Here is a 17,665-nt window from a genome sequence, read left to right on the forward strand (position 1 = left end):
TCAAAGATAGTGACTTCATTACAGTCTTAGGAATGAGAGTTGTGATGAGGTGTCCTAGGGACTGGTGACAGAGCAGGGATGTTCGAGAGGAATATTCCTCTTTACTAGAATAGCTGGTTCGTTTTAAATGTGTTAATTTTTTAAAAGTAATTTTGGGGAGTCATTCTCTAATATACTGCTTCTCAAACTCTAATAAGTATGTGAATCACTTGGGGATTTATTAAAATACAGCTATTGACTCAGCACATCTGGGATGGGGCCTGAGGTTCTGCATTACCAGCAAGCTTTTAGGTGATGCTAGTGCTGTTATTTCCACAGGTCACATTCTCCTTTAGTCAGTCTCCTAGGAGGGAGAGAAAAAATACCCTCCAAAGTGTTCAAAGCAGTTCATGATGAACGTCTGCTTTGTTAATGGCCTTCAGATTGATCATTAGTAGATAGCAGGACTAATGTAAGAGTTCTTAAACTTTACTTGGGGTGCTTATTGAACAGATTCCTGGACTTAAATCCCAGAGATTTAATCCTAGGTTTAGAGAACTGTCCAGAAAACTTCAGCTTTCATAAGCACTCTGTATAATTCATCAGTGTTAGCATTTTGATTGGCATTACACAAAAATTGCATATTAATTTAGGATTGAGCATATTGACAGTGTTGAGTATTCCTTTCCAGGAACGTAGCCTGTCTCTCCATTTTATTGAAGTCATATATGTGAGAATTACTAGAAATCTTGTAAGATTTTGGTTGAAAAACAAAGAAAAACGGGACATAGTACCTGTTGGGTGCATGTGAGAAACTTGCCTAAACTGTTTCAAAGTCTCTCTCATCTTTATTACGAAAGTCCTTTAAGGTCAAAGGGGACAGTGCATTAAGTAATTTACAGTTTATGGGAAAAATTTTTAGAAATATTGTTTATATATATATGTATATATATATATCTTTAAGGAAATAACTGGTTTTATTTCTTTCCTTAGCTTTCTTTATATACCATTTCTATAACTTATTTCACTCTGAAAAGAATTTGTTCTTAGAAAAGCTGTGATCGTGTACTTTCAAAGGTGTGACTTTCTTAACAGTTGCCTCTGAACAGATTACTTCAGGTAGGCAATATTTTTAGGGAAGTTGCAGTGGTTATCTGGAATCCTTTACTCAAGAGTTTTGCTTTAGTCATTGTTAACCAAATGTACACATAATTACTATTATGCTCTGTCAAATAAAGTATATTCTAATATAAACCTGCATGTCTTAAAGATCCACAAGCTAAATGAGAGAACTAAAGTCTGGGTATCAGTGCTTTTAAGACAAAACTTGTTTTGATTTTTTAATGGTACTCGTTCTGTCTGAAATTTTAAATACCTTTATAGACCATTCTGCCAGATGAAAATATCAATGATAAACATTATCAAATTACTACATATTGACATATTTTAATAGAGACTTCTAATTATCTAGAGAACTTTCTCCTGCGTTGCCAGATTTAATGTGTTCACCCGTTCTTAAGTGGACAGGACAACAGCACCATTTCCATTTTTACAGAGAAGGAATGTGAGGCCAACAAAGGTCAGGTACCCTTAGAAGCCAATTCATAGGGGATATATATATAGGGCCAGAATTTGGAAAAAGTTATGCTTGCTGCATATGCCAGTAGAAGTAATAAAAAATAACTTTTTTTGGATTGCATATTTCTTTGAGAATCTAATGAAAGTTATATAGATCCTTTCCTCAGGAAAATTTACATACATACAAAGCCTGCACAGGATTTCAGAGAGTGTATAGATAGGCAAATTACTGTGTAATATATTTCTTGATTTTCTGTGATTTTTACAATTTAAAAATGATATTCAAGCTTTTGTGTTTTAGTAGCTTAGATAATAGTGGCTATAGGTACTTATACATGAAAATAATGGGAAGTAAAAGCATATAGAGAATTTATGTTTCTAACCTATGCACAGACACTTGATTTTTTTTTTTTTTTTTTTTTTTTTTTTGCGGTACGTGGGCCTCTCCCTGCTATGGCCTCTCCCGTTGCGGAGCACAGGCTCCGGACGCGCAGGCCCAGCGGCCATGGCCCACGGGCCCAGCCGCTCCGTGGCACGTGGGATCCTCCCAGAACAGGGCACGAACCCGCGTCCCCTGCATTGGCAGGCGGACTCCCAACTACTGTGCCACCAGGGAAGCCCAGATTCAGATATTTGTGTGTGTGTGTGTGTGTGTGTGTGTGTGTGTGTGTGTGTGTGTGTGTGTATTTAAAGAGTTTTATGTACAATTTTTCTCTCAGTATGATTGGCTTTTCTATTAAAAGTACATAAAATGTTTGTAAGTCTGTTTCTGTTCTTTTTTAAAAAAATTTATTTATTTTTGGTTGTGTTGGGTCTTGGGTGCTGCACACGGGCTTTCTCTAGTTGCGGCAAGCAGGGGCTACTCTTCGTTGTGGTGCGTGGGCTTCTTATTGTGGTGCCTTCTCTGTTGCGGAGCCACACCTACGGGCTGTAGGTGCGCGGGCTTCAGTAGTTGTGGCATGTGGGTTCAGTAGCCGTGGCTCGCGGGCTCTAGAGCGCAGGCTCAGTAGTTGTGGCGCACGGGCTTAGTTGCTCCGCAACATGCAGGATCCTCCCAAACCAGGGCTTGAACCTGTGTCCCCTGCATTGGCAGGCGGATTCTTAACCACTGCACCACCAGGGAAGTGAAGTCCCTGTGTCTAGTCTTATCTCTGACTCTCAGAGAGTTTGACCAAATTCTTCATTACTAATGTGCTGCGGTCATACCAGTATGCACAGATGGGTTGTAGGTGTGCCGAGATGGTTCTCCCTCAGCCCTGAAAGTGGCCCTGTTGTGGTTGGAGGTCCCTGCTGGTCAACTCAGGCCAAAATCAGACTGTCATTTACATCATTTACCCAGGGGGCTGGCCAAGTGGTTGGACAGCACTTAGTTGGGTAATAATACTGGATGGTTTTCTATTAGTAGGAAAAATGCAGATTTAGACAATGGAATATTAAGCCCAGGGGATGGTAGAGGCCGGTGAGAAAAAATATGCTCTACTCTGCCTGACAGGCCTAATTAATCAGGAAATAGATTCAAGCTGTCTTTAAAAAGGAGGAATTAAACAAGCTATTCTTTCAGTTTGAGTCTTGTGTTTAGTAACATTGAGATAAACCAATTTGAAACTTGTAGAGTGGGCTTACACAGAATGTTTAAATATGTATCTGTTTTCTGTGCCAAGGTTTTGCTATCAGGCCTTGAAGTAATAGATACTGGCTCTCTGCTGATACTTTGGCTCTGTGTGGCGATTTCTCTCAGTAGTCCCCTCCTCCCTTTCTGAAGTAATTACAGAAGGCACTGTGTTTACTTGGCACACTTGAGATTGTTAGACAAAGTGCTTGCATAAGCATCAACATGTTAGGGCTAGTGTAGTGATAAAGGATAGTGCCAGGAGGAGTTAACATATCCTGTTCAGTACACTCTATATCTTCTGTGACTTTAAAAAAAATGTTTATCTTACTTGTATTGAATGAGGTGGAATTACCATGCCTCCTAACTTCCTCATGCACATTCAGCAACACAGTTTTTTGTGGTTTTTGTTTGCTAACCATAGGCTGTAATGTATGATTTTAATTCTACTTTAATGAACCAAATTCTGGAATGTAGTTACGGGTGCAGGTTGTTTAGTGTCAAGTTAGCTTAATTTAATTTCTAGGTGTTGAAAAAAATGGGTTTTCCTACTCCTCTGATCATTTCATGTTAATGTTTTAAATTGGAAAGGCTTGAACTACAGCTGTCTTCAGAACTTTGATATAGAGCTATTTTTATTTAATAAAAATATAATTTGTATTATAAGTAAATATCTAAAATAAAAAATGGAAACAACTCATCTGCTAATGGACTTTAGGTTGAATTGCCTTGCTTATATATAAGAAATATCTAATATATACTAAAACTATAAACAAGATTTTGGAGGATGAATATATTTTAAAAACTTTGTAAACCTTTCATTGTATTTCACAAGTTTTTAAAAAAGAGTTTTCTTTTAGTACTTTTTTTTCTAGTAGCAATTGTCCAAAATATTTTAAGATGGGGTTAGAACATTCCATAGTGCTCAGTGAGCTCGTTTTCCTTTGCCTGGTGTTGATGTTTTACCTGTCCTTTATTCCCCCACAGTCTCTCTATGTGATGAATGTATTCACAAACATAAATCCCCCAAATCTCTATCTCTGTAGTACACACCTCCTTGCCTCTGTTGTAGACATGCTATCAAACTATTAAAATATAAAATAACTGAACTTCTCACCAAATCAACAACTTCTCTGTCTTCATTGGAAGGGAAGGCCACTCAGTCAGCCAAGGGAGAAACGAGAGATGAGTCTGTCATCTCCTTTCTATGAATACAATACCTTTATTATCTTTTGCCTGGACTCTTAAAGTAGCTGTGTGGGTGTGTGTATTAATGTCTCACTAACCTCTTATTAATGGTCTTCCTGTATCCTTTTGAGACCTTCTTCATACTGAAATACCTTTCTAATTTGTCTCCTGCTTCTGCCTTTGACTCTTCAGTCTCTTCAAACAGTGCTTGCTAATTATTATCTTTTTAAAAACTTTTTTTTTTGCTTTTTTTTTTGACTGATTAGGTTCTCTTTCCTTTATTTCATTTTTTCCCCTCTATTAATTGGAAGTTTTATATATATATATTCGCCCTATTTTTTAGTGGTTGTTTAACATAAGACTAAAGTTAGTATCTATTTACTGCACAAATATTATGAGAACCATAGAATGCTCTAACTCCTATATAACATCACCATTCTCTCCTCCTGATTTGTGATATTATTGTCCAGGATTTTGCATCTATATTCACTTTTCTTTAATCTACAAATTAGACATTACACTTATTTTATTAGTCAGTGTTTAATAGTTATCCTGTTTATCATTCTTTCTTGTATGTCAGGCTTTCCATTTAGGCTCAGCTGCCTTTACTCTGAAACATTCTTCCTTTAAAGTTCCTTTAATAAAGGTCATTTTGTTAGCCTGAAAAGTTTTTATTTCATCTTCATTTTAAAAAGACTTTTGCTTGATACAGAATTCTAGGCAGATAGTTATTTTCTTTCAGCGTTTTGGAGATATAATTTCATTGCCTTGCTTTTATCGTTGAGAGGTTAGTAGTTACTCTAATTGCCTTTGTGGGTAATCTGCATTTTCTCACTGGTGGCTTTGATGTTTTCTCTTTGGTGCTGTATTCTTTTACTGTGATCGTATAGGTATGGTTTTCTGTTATTTTAGTATTTTTGGGTTTTCTGAATCTGCTGATTGGTGTCTTTCATCACTTCTGGAGAATTCTCAACCATATCCTTTCTTACAATGCCTCTTAGGTGACAGACGTATATTGAATCTTTTCACCATATCCTCCAAGTCTTATAACCTCTCTTTCCCATAACCTGTCTTTGACCCTTTGTGCTACATTTAGTATATATCGGCACTCTATTGCATTTGGATATATCTTCCAGTTTTCCTCCTTCAGGTGTGCTTCATCTACTGTTTACCATTTTCAGTTATTGTAATTTTCATATTAGAAATTCAATTTGTATGGTGTTATAAAATTGCCTGGCCAATTTTTTTTGTCCCTGTCAATTTTGATAACCTCTTAATCCCTTTTTATACTTTCAGTTTCCTATTTTGTTTCTTTAAATATGTGGAACATAGTTATTTTTGTATTCTGTGTTTGGTAATTCCAGTGTTTTTGTCTTTTCAAGTCTCATTGTGTAGTTTGATTGTTTCTTCTGACTTTTGTTTATGGTGGCTAGTTTCTTGAGTGCTCAGTGATTTCCTTCTTTTAAAAAATATTTGTTATGTGCTCATATTCCATAGAATCTCAGCAGTTGGAGTTTTTTGAGGTGTGAGTGCCTTCCTCTAGAGAAAATGTGAGTTTATCTCTACCAGACTTCTGGGTATACCCACCTGAGCTACTTTAAATTGTTGGCTTAGAATTTTTTTTGCTTGGAAAGTCTCAGGAGACTGTCCCACTTCATTCAGAGCTGAGGCTAAGGTTGAGGCATATATCTCTTTAGCATCATTAGTAGGGTGGATTGGTTTCTATTTCACATTGAGGGTGAAGTGCTTTGTGGATCTAGGCTTTATGTGGTGGTCCCATTGTGGCCTTTTGCCTTTCTCAGTGTTGGCCTTTGGCTCCAATGCAGCTTATGGATTCATGCTTTCTTCTTGTTTCCTTTTGTTTCAAGGAATTCTCTTGATCTGCCTCCATGATTATTATATCCAGCATTTTAAGGACTACTGTACTAGGAAGGTAGTCTACCATGAATCTGTAGTCTCCCTCCCATGTTGCTAGAAACAAAAATTGTAATTTAAATTTTAATATGGTCAAATTTATTAGTTTTCATCTTTTTTAGTTTTAAAAATATCTAATGTAAGAAATTCTTCCCTACCTCAAAGTCATACATACCTTTTCCTTTAAAAACTTTTAGTGTTTAATTTTTTAATATTTATATCTTTAAGTCATCAAATTTATGTTTGATGTGTTATGGGGTAAAGATCTAATTGACTAATTTATCCTTTTCCCAGTGATATATATGCAATGTTTCTGATGTCATTTATCAATTTTTAAAATATCTTTCGTATATAAGTCGATTTGTTTCTGAGTTTTCTCTGTTATTCTGTGGTTCTTATGCCATTATATAATCTTATCAGAGTTTATAATCTTGATAATTGGTAAAGTGACTAACCCCATTCCTTTTATCTTATTTCTTTAAAAAATTGTTAGCTATTCTTGTGAGCCTTAGAATCAGCATATCCAATTCCTTAAAAACTATTATGATTTTTATTTAAATGACATTGAATTTATAAAATAATCTATGAGAAATTGAAAACTTTGTAACATGGAGCCTTCTTTTTCATATATAGATATAGAAAACTCCACTTATTTAAGTTTTCTTTGTCTTTTATTAACGTTTTATAATTTACCTCGTACATCTCTCATACATCTTCTGTTTGATTTATTCCTTGGTGTTGTTATTGGTGATATTGTTGCTATCATAAATGATATATTTATATTTTTTCCATTTTTCTCTTGGTTGCTCCTGTATAGGAATACAATTACTTTCTAATGCAAATCTAATGAATATAAACCTTTGCTTAAAATTCTGCTGTGGTTTCTTTATCTTATGCAGGACAGAGTTCAGGCATCTTAGGACAATGATCTTAGCAGTGATCTTTCATGGTTAGAATTATTTCTGACTCTTTACCATGCCACATCTCCCATAACTTCATAGTTTGGGACCTGTGCTTCAGCTATAAGGTACTAATTGTAATTCCTTGGACATACTCTGATTTTTAAAATAAAAGCTTTATTGAGATATAATTTACATATCATAGAATTCAATTTAAAGTGTACAATTTGATGATTTTTAGTATATTTTAGTATACATATCTTCCTTGACTTACAACGAGGCTGTGTCCCAGTAAATCCATTGTAAGTTGAAAATACCATAAGTTGAAAGTGCATTTAATACACCTAACCTACCAAACATCATAGCTTAGCCTACCTTACCTTAAACATGCTCAGAACATTTATATTACATCTGCCCACTTACAGTTGGGCAGAAACATCTAACACAAAACCTATTTTATAATAAAGTGTTGAATGTCTCATGTAATTTATTGAATACAGAAAGTGAGAAACAGAATGGTTGGAAGTGTTTCAGTTGTTCACTCTCATGATCATTGGGCTGACTGGGAGCTATGACTCGCTGCTGTTGCCCATCATCACAAAAGAATGTCCTACTGTATAACCCTAGCTCGGGAAAATATCAAAGTTCAAAATCTGAAGTATGGTTTTTACTGAATGCCTATTGCTTTTGCACCATCATAAAGTCATAAATTGAACCATAGTAAGTCGGGGACCGTCTGTATTTAGCATATTTGAACTACCACCACTATCTAATTCTATAGATTTTTGTTTTCATCAATCCAAAAGAATCCCTGTACTCATTAGCAATCACTTCCCATTTTTCCTTCCTTGCCCCAAACCCTTGCAGTCAGCAGTCTGTTTCCTTTCTTTATGGATTTGCCTATTCTGGGCATTTCATGTAAATGGAATAATATGTGGCCTTTTTGTCTGACTTCTTTCACTTAGTATATTTTCAAATTTCATCTGTGTTTTAGCATGTATCCTATGTCATTCATTTTTATGATTGAGTCATATTACATTATTTGGGTAATATTACATTTTATTTGTCCATCAGTTGATGGATGTATGGGTTGTTTCCACTTTTTGGCTCTCATAAATAATGCTGTTCTGAACATTTGTGTATAAGTTTTTTGTGAATGTTCTTCTGGGTATACTTTTAGGAATAGAGTTACTGGGTCATATGGTAACCCCATGTTTAACTTCTTGAGGGACTGCCAAAGTTTTCCGCAGTGGCTGTACCATCTGTCTTTTTGAGTATAGCCATCCTAGTGGGTATGAAGAGGTATCTCATTATGGTTTTGATTTGCATTTCCCTAATGATTAATGATGCTGGGCATCTTTTCATGTGTTTATTGGTCATTTATATATATTCTTTGGAGAAATTTCTATTAAAATCTTTTGATCTTTAAAAAATTGGATTCTTAGTCTTCTCTTGTTCAATGGTAAGAGTTCTTCATAGATTCGGGATACTAGATTTTTATCAGATAAAGGATTTCTAAATATCTTCTCCTGTTCTTTGGATTATCTTTTCACTTTTTTTAGGGTTTCAAATTGAATATTTTATTAACAGTGCCGCTGTCTTTGTCTTTTAACTTTCTTCTTCTTTTTTTTAATGTTTTAACTTTATTTATTTATTTATTTTTGGCTGCGTTGGGTCTTCGTTGCTGTGTGAGGGCTTTCTCTAGTTGCGGCAAGCGGGGGCCGCTCTTCATCACAGTGCGTGGGCCTCTCACTATCGCGGCATCTCTTGTTGTCGAGCACAGGCTCCAGACGCGCAGGCTCAGTAGTCACTCCAGTCACTCCGCGGCATGTGGGATCCTCCCAGACCAGGGCCCGAACCCGTGTCGCCTGCATTGGCAGGCAGACTCTCAACCACTGTGCCACCAGGGAAGCCCCCTTTTAACTTTCTTAATAGCGTTCTTTGAAGCACAAAAGTTTAAAATTTTGGTAAATTCCAATTTTTCTTTTCCTTTGGTTGATTGTACTTTTGGTGTCATGTGTTAAAAAAAAACCATTGCCTAATGCAAGGTCATGATGATTTACACCTATGTTTTCTTCTGAGTTATATAATTTTAGCTCTATGTTTAGGTCTTTCATCCATTTTGAGTTAACTTTTGTATAAGGTGTGAGGTAGAGGTCCATCCAACTTCATTCATTTACATGTGAATATCCAGTTGTCCTAGCACCATTTGTTGAAAAGACTTCTTTTCTCATTGTGTTGTCATTCCTGTTGGATATCAGTTGACCATAAATGTATGGGCTTATTTTGGACTCTCAATTCTGTTCCATTGAGCTATATGTCTGTCCTTATATTGATTGCTCTAGCTTTGTAGGTAGTTTGAAATTGGAAAGTGTGAGTCCTCCAACTTTTTTCTTTTCTAGATTGTTTTGGTACTTTGAGCCCCTTGAGTTTCTATATAAATTCTATATAAATTTTAGGATCAGCTTGTCTAGTTAGGCAAAAAAAAAAAAAAAAAAAAAAAAAAAAAAGAGAGAAAAAAGGATTTGATAGAGATTTTGGGAGTTTATTTTTTTAAAGTGGGAATTTGGGGAGTACTTGGGGAATATTACTGTCTTAACAGTTCATTCTTCCAATCCATGAATGAGGGATGCTTTTATACTTATTTAGATCTTTAATTTCTTTCAGTGATGTTTTGGAGTTTTCAGTATACAAGTCCTTCATCTCTTTTGTTAAGTTTATGACTTTTTTTAAGATTATTGATGCTATTATCAATGGAATTGTTTTCTTAATTTCTTTCTCAGGTTGTTCATTGCTGGTATATAGAAATACAGTTGATTTTACAATAATGATCTTGTATTGTGTAACCTGCTGAACTTGATTATTAGCTCCTTTTTGTGTGGATTTTTCAGGCTTTTCTATGTACAAGATTGTCATTTACAAATAGGTATTTTTACTTCTTTTCAATTTGAATGTTCTTTTATTTATTTTTCTTACTTAAATTACCCTGGGTAGACTCTCCTGCATAGTACTGAATAGAAGTGGAAAGAGCAGACATTCTTGTCTTGTTGCTGATTGCATAGGGAAAGTTTTCAGTCTTTCACCATTGAGTATGATGTTTTGGTAGATGCCCTTTATCACACTGAGAAAGTTCCCTTCTATTCCTGGTTTGTTGAGCACTATTATCATGAAAGTGGTGGATTTTTTCAAATGTTTTTCTGTTTTTATTGAGATGATCATGTGCTTTTTTATTCTATTAATATGTTTTATTATGTGATTGATTTTTATATGTTAAACCAACCTCGTGCACTCCTGGGGTAAATCCCACTTGGTCACAATGTATAATTTTTTTTTTTTTTTTAAGTATGTTCCTGGATTTGGTTTGCTATTATTTTGTTGAGAATTTTCACATTTGTAGTATAAGGGACATTGGCCTGTAATTTCTCTCAATGTGATTGGTTTAATAGAATGCATTAAAAAGTGTTCCCTCCTCTTGCTTTTTAGAAGAGTTTGTGAATGATTGGTGTTAATTCATCTTTAAACATTTGATACAATTCACTAGTGAAGTCATTTGGTCTTGGGCTTTTTTTTGGTTGGACTTGTTTTGATTACTAATGCAATATCTTTACTTGCTACAGGTTTATTTAAATCTTCTATTTCTTTTTGAGTCAGTCTGGTAATTTGTATCTTTATAGAAATGTATTGATTTCATCTAGGTTATCTAATTTGTTGACATAAAATTGTTTCCCTTGTAATTCTTTTTATTTATGTGATGTTGATAGTAGTATCTCTTCTTTATTCTTTTTTGTTTGTTTTTATTATTTTTTATTGGAGTATGGTAGCCTTACAATGTGTTAATTTCTGCTGTACAGCAAAGTGAATCAGCTATATGTATACATATATCCCCTTTTTTTGGATTTCTTTCCCATTTAGGTCACCATAGAGCATTGAGTAGAGTTCCCTGTGCTATACAGTAAGTTCTCATAGGTACTTATTTTATACATAGTAGAATATATATGTTAATTACAATGTCCCAACTCATTCTCACCCCCCCTGCCCCCATAGCCATACATCTGTATCTCTCTTTCTGCTTTGCAAATAGGTCCATCTGTACCATTTTTCTAGATTCCATATATAAGTGATACACGATATTTATTTTTCTCTTTCTGACTTACTTCACTTTGTATGACAGTCTCTAGGTCCATGCACATCTCTGCAAATGACACAATTTCATTCCATTTTATGGCTGAGTAATATTCCATTGTATATATGTACCACATTTTCTTTATCCATTCTTCTGTTGATGGACATTTAGGTTGCTTCCATGTTTGGCTGTTGTAAATAGTGTTGCAGTGAACATAGGGGTGAATGTCTCTTTTTGAATTATGGTTTTCCCTGGTTATGTGTCCAGTAGTGGGATTGCTGGGTCATAAGGTATTCTATTTTTAGTTTTATAAGGAACCTCCATACTGTTCTCCGTAGTGGCTGTATAAGTTTGCATTCCCACCAACAGTGCAAGAGGGTTCCCTTTTCTCCACACCTTCTCCAGCATTTATTGTTTTGTAGATTTTTTTGATGATGGCCGTTCTGACCAGTGTGAGGTGATACCTCATTGTAGTTTTGATTTCCATTTCTCTAATAATTAGTGATTTTGAGCATCTTTTCATGTGTTTGTTGGCCATCTGTATGTCTTCTTTGCAAAAATATCTATATAGGTGTCTTGCCCATTTTTGGATTGTGTTGTTTGTTTTTTTGATATTGAGCTGCATGAGCTGTTTGTATATTTTGGAGATTAATCCCTTGTGAGTTGCTTCATTTGCAAATATTTTCTCCCATTCTGAGGGTTGTCTTTTTGTCTTGTTTATGGTTTCCTTTGCTGTGCAAAAGTTTTTAAGTTTCATTAGGTCCCATTTGTTTATTTTTGTTTTTATTTTCATTACTTTAGGAAGTGAGTCAAAAAAGGTATTGCTGTGATTTATGTTAAAGAGTGTTCTGCCTGTTTTCCTCTAAGAGTTTTCTCTGGCCTTACATTTAGGTCTTTAATCCATTTTGAGTTTATTTTTGTGTATGGTGTTAGGAAGTGTTCTAATTTCATTCTTTTACATGTAACTGTCCAGTTTTCCCAGCACCACTTATCGAAGAGACTGTCTTTTCTCCATTGTATATTCTTGTCTCCTTTGTCATAGATTATGTGATCATAGGTGCATGGGTTTATCTCTGGGCTTTCTATCCTGTTCCATTGATCTATATTTCTGTTTTTATGCCGGTACCATACTGTCTTGATTACTGTAGGTTTGTAGTATAGTCTGAAGGCAGGGAGCCTGATTTCTCCAACTCCGTTTTTCTTTCTTTTTCTTCATTCTTAAAGAAAAAAATTTGGTTTTGTTGATTTTCTCTATTAGTTTTTCTATTCTCTACTTAATTTATTTTTACTCTAATTTTTATTATTTCCTTGTTTCTGGTTTGAGTATAACATGTCCACCTTTTCTAGATTTTAACCTGGGGAGTTAGGTTATTGATTTGAGATCTCTCATCCTTTTTCGATTCAGTTGTTTAAGCTGTAAGCTCTCCTCCAAGAATTTCTTTAACTGAATTTCCTAAGTTTTGGTATGCTGTGTTTTTTTTTTCATTTTCATTCATCTTGAAGTATTTTCTCATTTCCCTTGTGATTCCTTCTTTGGTCCATTGGTTATTTATAAGTGAAGTTTCTCAAATTTATTTTTGTATTTGATTTCCAGTTTTATTCCATTGTGGTTGAAGAACATACTTTGTATGATTTCAATCTTTTAAAATGTATTTTTTTTTAATGCTCTAACATATTTTCTATTCTGTAGAATGTTCCATATGTACTTAGTAAATGTGCTTTCTGCTATTGCTGAGGGGAGTGTTACATAAATGTCTTCTAGGTCCAGTTGGTGAATAGTGTTCAAGTCTTATTTTCTTGTTGATCTTCTGCCTACTTATTCTGTCCATTATTGAATGTGAGCTTTTTAATTCTCCAACTACTGTTGTTTAAACATCTATTTCTTTCTTTATTTATGTCAGTTTTTGCTTCATGTGTTTTGGCTTTCATTTTAAAGTATATGTATGTTTATAATTATTGTATTTTTCTGATAAATTGATCCTTTTCTTGTTATAAAAAGCCTTTCCTTGTCTCTGGTAACTATTTTTGTTTTAAAGCGTAATTTACCTGATGTTAGTATAACTATTCTGGCTTGTTGTTGGGTTACAAACATTTGTATGGCATATACGTTACCATTCTTTCACTTTCAGCCTGATTGTGTTTTTGAATCTAAAGATTTTTTTTTTTAAGTAATTTCTGACTCTTTATTGATAGCCTCTACTTGGAGACATGATTTTTGTACATTTCTTTAGTTCTCTAGACATGGTTTTCATTAGTCCTTTCAATGTATTTGTAATAGCTGACTTAAAGTATTTGTCTAGTGTGTCCAACATCTGGATTTCCTCAGGTGGTTTCTCTTGACTGCTTTTTTTCCCCCTTCTATATGGACCATAATTTTCTATTTCTTTTCATGGCTGATAGATTTTTGATGAAAACTGGGCATTTTAAATAACATAATATGGCAATTCTGGAAATCAGATTCCTCCACTCCCCAGGATTTATTGTTGTTGTTTTTGTTTAGTGACTTTTCTGGAGTGATTCTGTAAAGTCTGAATTATTATTATTATTATTTTTAATGCCCCTGAAGTCTGCTCAGTTAGGTTAGTGGTCATCTAGTGATAAGACATATTTTGTTAAACACCTGGAATCAGTAAGTCTTCCAGCTTTTGCCAAGGGGCTTTATGTGTGTGTTGATAGGAATTCAGTTTTCTGATGCAGTTTATAACTGTGCTTATCCTGCCTTTCCTTCTTTTGCAGAACCTCAGTGTTAGCCAGAGATGAGAGACTAGGGCCTTCTCACTTCTGCCTTGGGCATGCCATTGTACTCTGTATGTGTGTGTGGCCTTCTCAGTTCCCAGGACTGTGTCATAGCTTTTCAAAGGCCCCTATAGATATCTTGTTTCCTATTTTTCTATGTAAATTATTTTGGTGAACTTCTTGTTATCCCCACCTTGTGTCACTGCCTAAGACAGCTGCAGTGTTATAGAATTGTTGCTGATTGTGTTCACCAAACACTTTTTTTTTTCAGTTTATTTTTTACTTTTGTTTAACATCTTTGAGTATAACTGTTTTACAATAGTGTGTTAGTTTCTCCTTTACAACAAAGTGAATCAGTTATACATATACATACGTGTCCATATCTCTTGCGTCACCCTCCCTCCCATCCTCCCTATACCACCCCTCTAGGTGGTCACAAAGCACCGAGCTGATCTCCCTGTGCTATGCGGCATCTTCCCACTAGCTATCTAAGTTACATTTGGTAGTGTGTATATGTCTCTGCCACTCTCTCACTTCGTCACTGCCCACCCTTCCCCCTCCCCATATCCTCAAGTCCATGCTCTAGTAGATCTGTGTTTTATTCCCATCCTACCACTAATCTCTTCATGACATTTTTTTTCTTAGATTCCATATATATGTGTTAGCATATGGTATTTGTTTTTCTCCTTCTGACTTACTTCACTCTGTATGACAGACTCCAGGTCTATCCACCTCATTACAAATAACTCAGTTTCATTTCTTTTTATGGCTGAGTAATATTCCATTGTATATATGTGCCACATCTTCTTTATTCATTCATCTGTTGATGGACACTTAGGTTGCTTCCATGTCCTGGCTATCATAAATAGAGCTGCAATAAACATTTTGGTACATGACTCTTTTTGAATTATGGTTTTCTCAGGGTATATGCCTAGTAGTGGGATTGCGGGGTCGTATGGTAGTTCTATTTGTAGTTTTTTAAGGAACCTCCATACTGTTCTCCATAGTGGCTGTATCAATTTACATTCCCACCAGCAGTGCAGGAGTGTTCCCTTTTCTCCACACCCTCTCCAGCATTTATTGTTTCTAGAGTTTTTGATGATGGCCAATCTGACTGGTGTGAGATGATATCTCATTGTAGTTTTGATTTGCATTTCTCTAATGATTAATGATGTTGAGCATTCTTTCATGTGTTTGTTGGCAATCTGTATATCTTCTTTGGAGAAATGTCTATTTAGTTCTTCTGCCCATTTTTGGATTAGGTTGTTTGTTTTTTTGTTATTGAGCTGCATGAGTTGCTTATAAATTTTGGATATTAATCCTTTGTCAGTTGCTTCATTTGCAAATATTTTCTCCCATTCTGAGGGTTGTCTTTTGGTCTTGTTTATGGTATCCTTTGCTATGCAAAAGCTTTTAAGTTTCATTAGATCCCATTTGTTTATTTTTGTTTTTATTTCCATTTCTCTAGGAGATGGGTCAAAAAGGATCTTGCTGTGATTTATGTCATAGAGTGTTCTGCCTATGCTTCCCTCTAAGAGTTTGATAGTGTCTGGCCTTACATTTAGGTCTTTAGCCCATTTTGAGTTTATTTTTGTGTGTGGTGTTAGGGACTGTTCTAATTTCATACTTTTACAGGTAGCTGTCCAGTTTTCCCAGCACCACTTATTGAAGAGGCTGTCTTTTCTCCACTGTATATCCTTCCCTCCTTTATCAAAGATAAGGTGACCATATGTGTGTGGGTTTATCTCTGGGCTTTCTATCCTGTTCCATTGATCTATATTTCTGTTTTTGTGCCAGTACCATACTGTCTTGATTACTGTAGCCTTGTAGTAGAGTCTGAAGTCAGGGAGCCTTATTCCTCCAGCTCCATTTTTCGTTCTCAAGGTTGCTTTGGCTATTTGGGGTCTTTTGTGTTTCCATACAAATTGTGAAATTTTTTGTTCTAGTTCTGTAAAAAATGCCTGTGGTAATTTGATAGGGATTGCATTGAATCTGTAGATTGCTTTGGGTAGTAGAGTCATTTTCACAATGTTGATTCTTCCAATCCAAGAACATGGTATATTTCTCCACCTATTTGTATCATCTTTAATTTCTTTCATCAGTGTCTTATAGTTTTCTGCATACAAGTCTTTTGTCTCCTTAGATAGGTTTATTCCTAGATATTTTATTTTTTTTGTTGCAGTGGTAAATGGGAGTGTTTTTGTAATTTCACTCTCAGATTTTTCATCATTAGTGTATAAGAATGCCAGAGATTTCTGTGCATTAATTTTGTATCCTGCTACTTTACCAAATTCATTGATTAGCTCTAGTAGTTTTCTGGTCACCAAACACTTTAGTGATAGAGCTTTTTGCAGTGTGAGTTATGAGTCGGGTTAAATAAAGACAAACCCTGAGAATGGAGCTTTTCCAGGGAGCTACCTGACAGGTCTAATAGTGATGAGTCTTGGCCTTTTTGGTAAGTCTAAACCTGTTTTATTTCTTCCATTGTCTGCAGAGCTGCAGTTACTGTGGTTGAGCTTTATCTTTTCAAGGCTACTGTGGAGCTGGGAGAGAATGATAATAGGACAAGTTAAGATGTCACAAAGCTCACTGTTTTTACTGAAATTGTCATTTTTCTTGAATAAAAGAAGCTCCTTGAATTATTGCAAGTCTTTGTATAATTTCCAGAGTTGTGAAAATAGAGGTTTTGACAGTTTTTGCCAGTGTTCTTATTGCTTTTATGGAGGAACAGATTTTTGAAGGTCCTTAGTTTTCTATTTTGGAAGTGTCCCACCTCTGATACTTTTACACTTGTTTCTTCCCCCATGCTTTACTTTACCTATTTGGGAGCTACTGTACATCTTCAACATTCAGCTCATACATTAATTCTTTAGTGACAACCTTTCTGATTTTTCTCCATATACGACAACTTTTTTTGTTTCCATATGCTTTGAATATAGCTCTTTTATTCCACTTGTCATGATACTTTCTTTTTTCTTTTTTCTTTTTTTTTTTGCGGTATACGGGCCTCTCACTGTTGTGGCCTCTCCCGTTGCAGAGCACAGGCTCCGGATGCGCAGGCTCAGCGGCCATGGCTCAGGGGCCCAGCCGCTCCCTGGCATGTGGGATCCTCCCGGACCGGGGCACGAACCCGCGTCCCCTGCATCGGCAGGCGGACTCTCAACCACTGCGCCACTAGGGAAGCCCCCCCGTGATACTTTGTTTATCCATATTTCCTGTAAGATTGTAGTATATTTGAGAGTGCTTTTAATCTCTAGTTCCTGAGAGTTGAAGAATCCCTGGAGATTATATTTAACTGTCAACATAATTTTACAAATGAGACAGGTCTAGAGAGAGTAAAATAGTAAATATTTGACTAAATATGTTTCTAAAATCCACTTTCTGCTAATCATATAGTACATAATCATTATGTACTTAATTATTAATATTAAATAGAACTATAAAGTTGTGGTTATGTATTGTTAGATATTTGCAGGTGAAAAACAGGTCTATTTTATTAGAATTTCATACATGTGAAATAAGATCAGGAGAGGACAGATATAAAGCTAGTTAATTTTAAACACAATAGGAACTTTTTTCTTTCTGAACTTTATAAAAATAGTTTAAAAAATTGGCATATATGTATATAAGTAGCTTGAT

General features: G+C 35.2%; 1 protein-coding gene across 4 annotated transcripts in view; it reads left to right on the forward strand.

Annotated features, from left to right (window-relative positions):
* The window catches only part of BMP2K (BMP2 inducible kinase), a 136,246-nt gene that overhangs the window by 19,857 nt on the left and 98,724 nt on the right, over positions 1 to 17,665 (forward strand). Inside the window, exon 1 of one of the 4 annotated variants that reach the window (XM_067035900.1) lies at positions 11,079 to 11,119. The exons of the other annotated variants lie outside the window; for them this stretch is intronic. The gene's annotated coding sequence lies outside the window, so the exon portion shown is untranslated. Of the gene's footprint in view, positions 1 to 11,078; positions 11,120 to 17,665 lie in introns of those variants that run through there. 4 annotated transcript variants of the gene reach the window in all.

The sequence above is a fragment of the Kogia breviceps genome, chromosome 6 (assembly GCF_026419965.1).
Source record: "Kogia breviceps isolate mKogBre1 chromosome 6, mKogBre1 haplotype 1, whole genome shotgun sequence".
In the NCBI taxonomy this organism is placed as follows: domain Eukaryota; kingdom Metazoa; phylum Chordata; class Mammalia; order Artiodactyla; family Physeteridae; genus Kogia; species Kogia breviceps.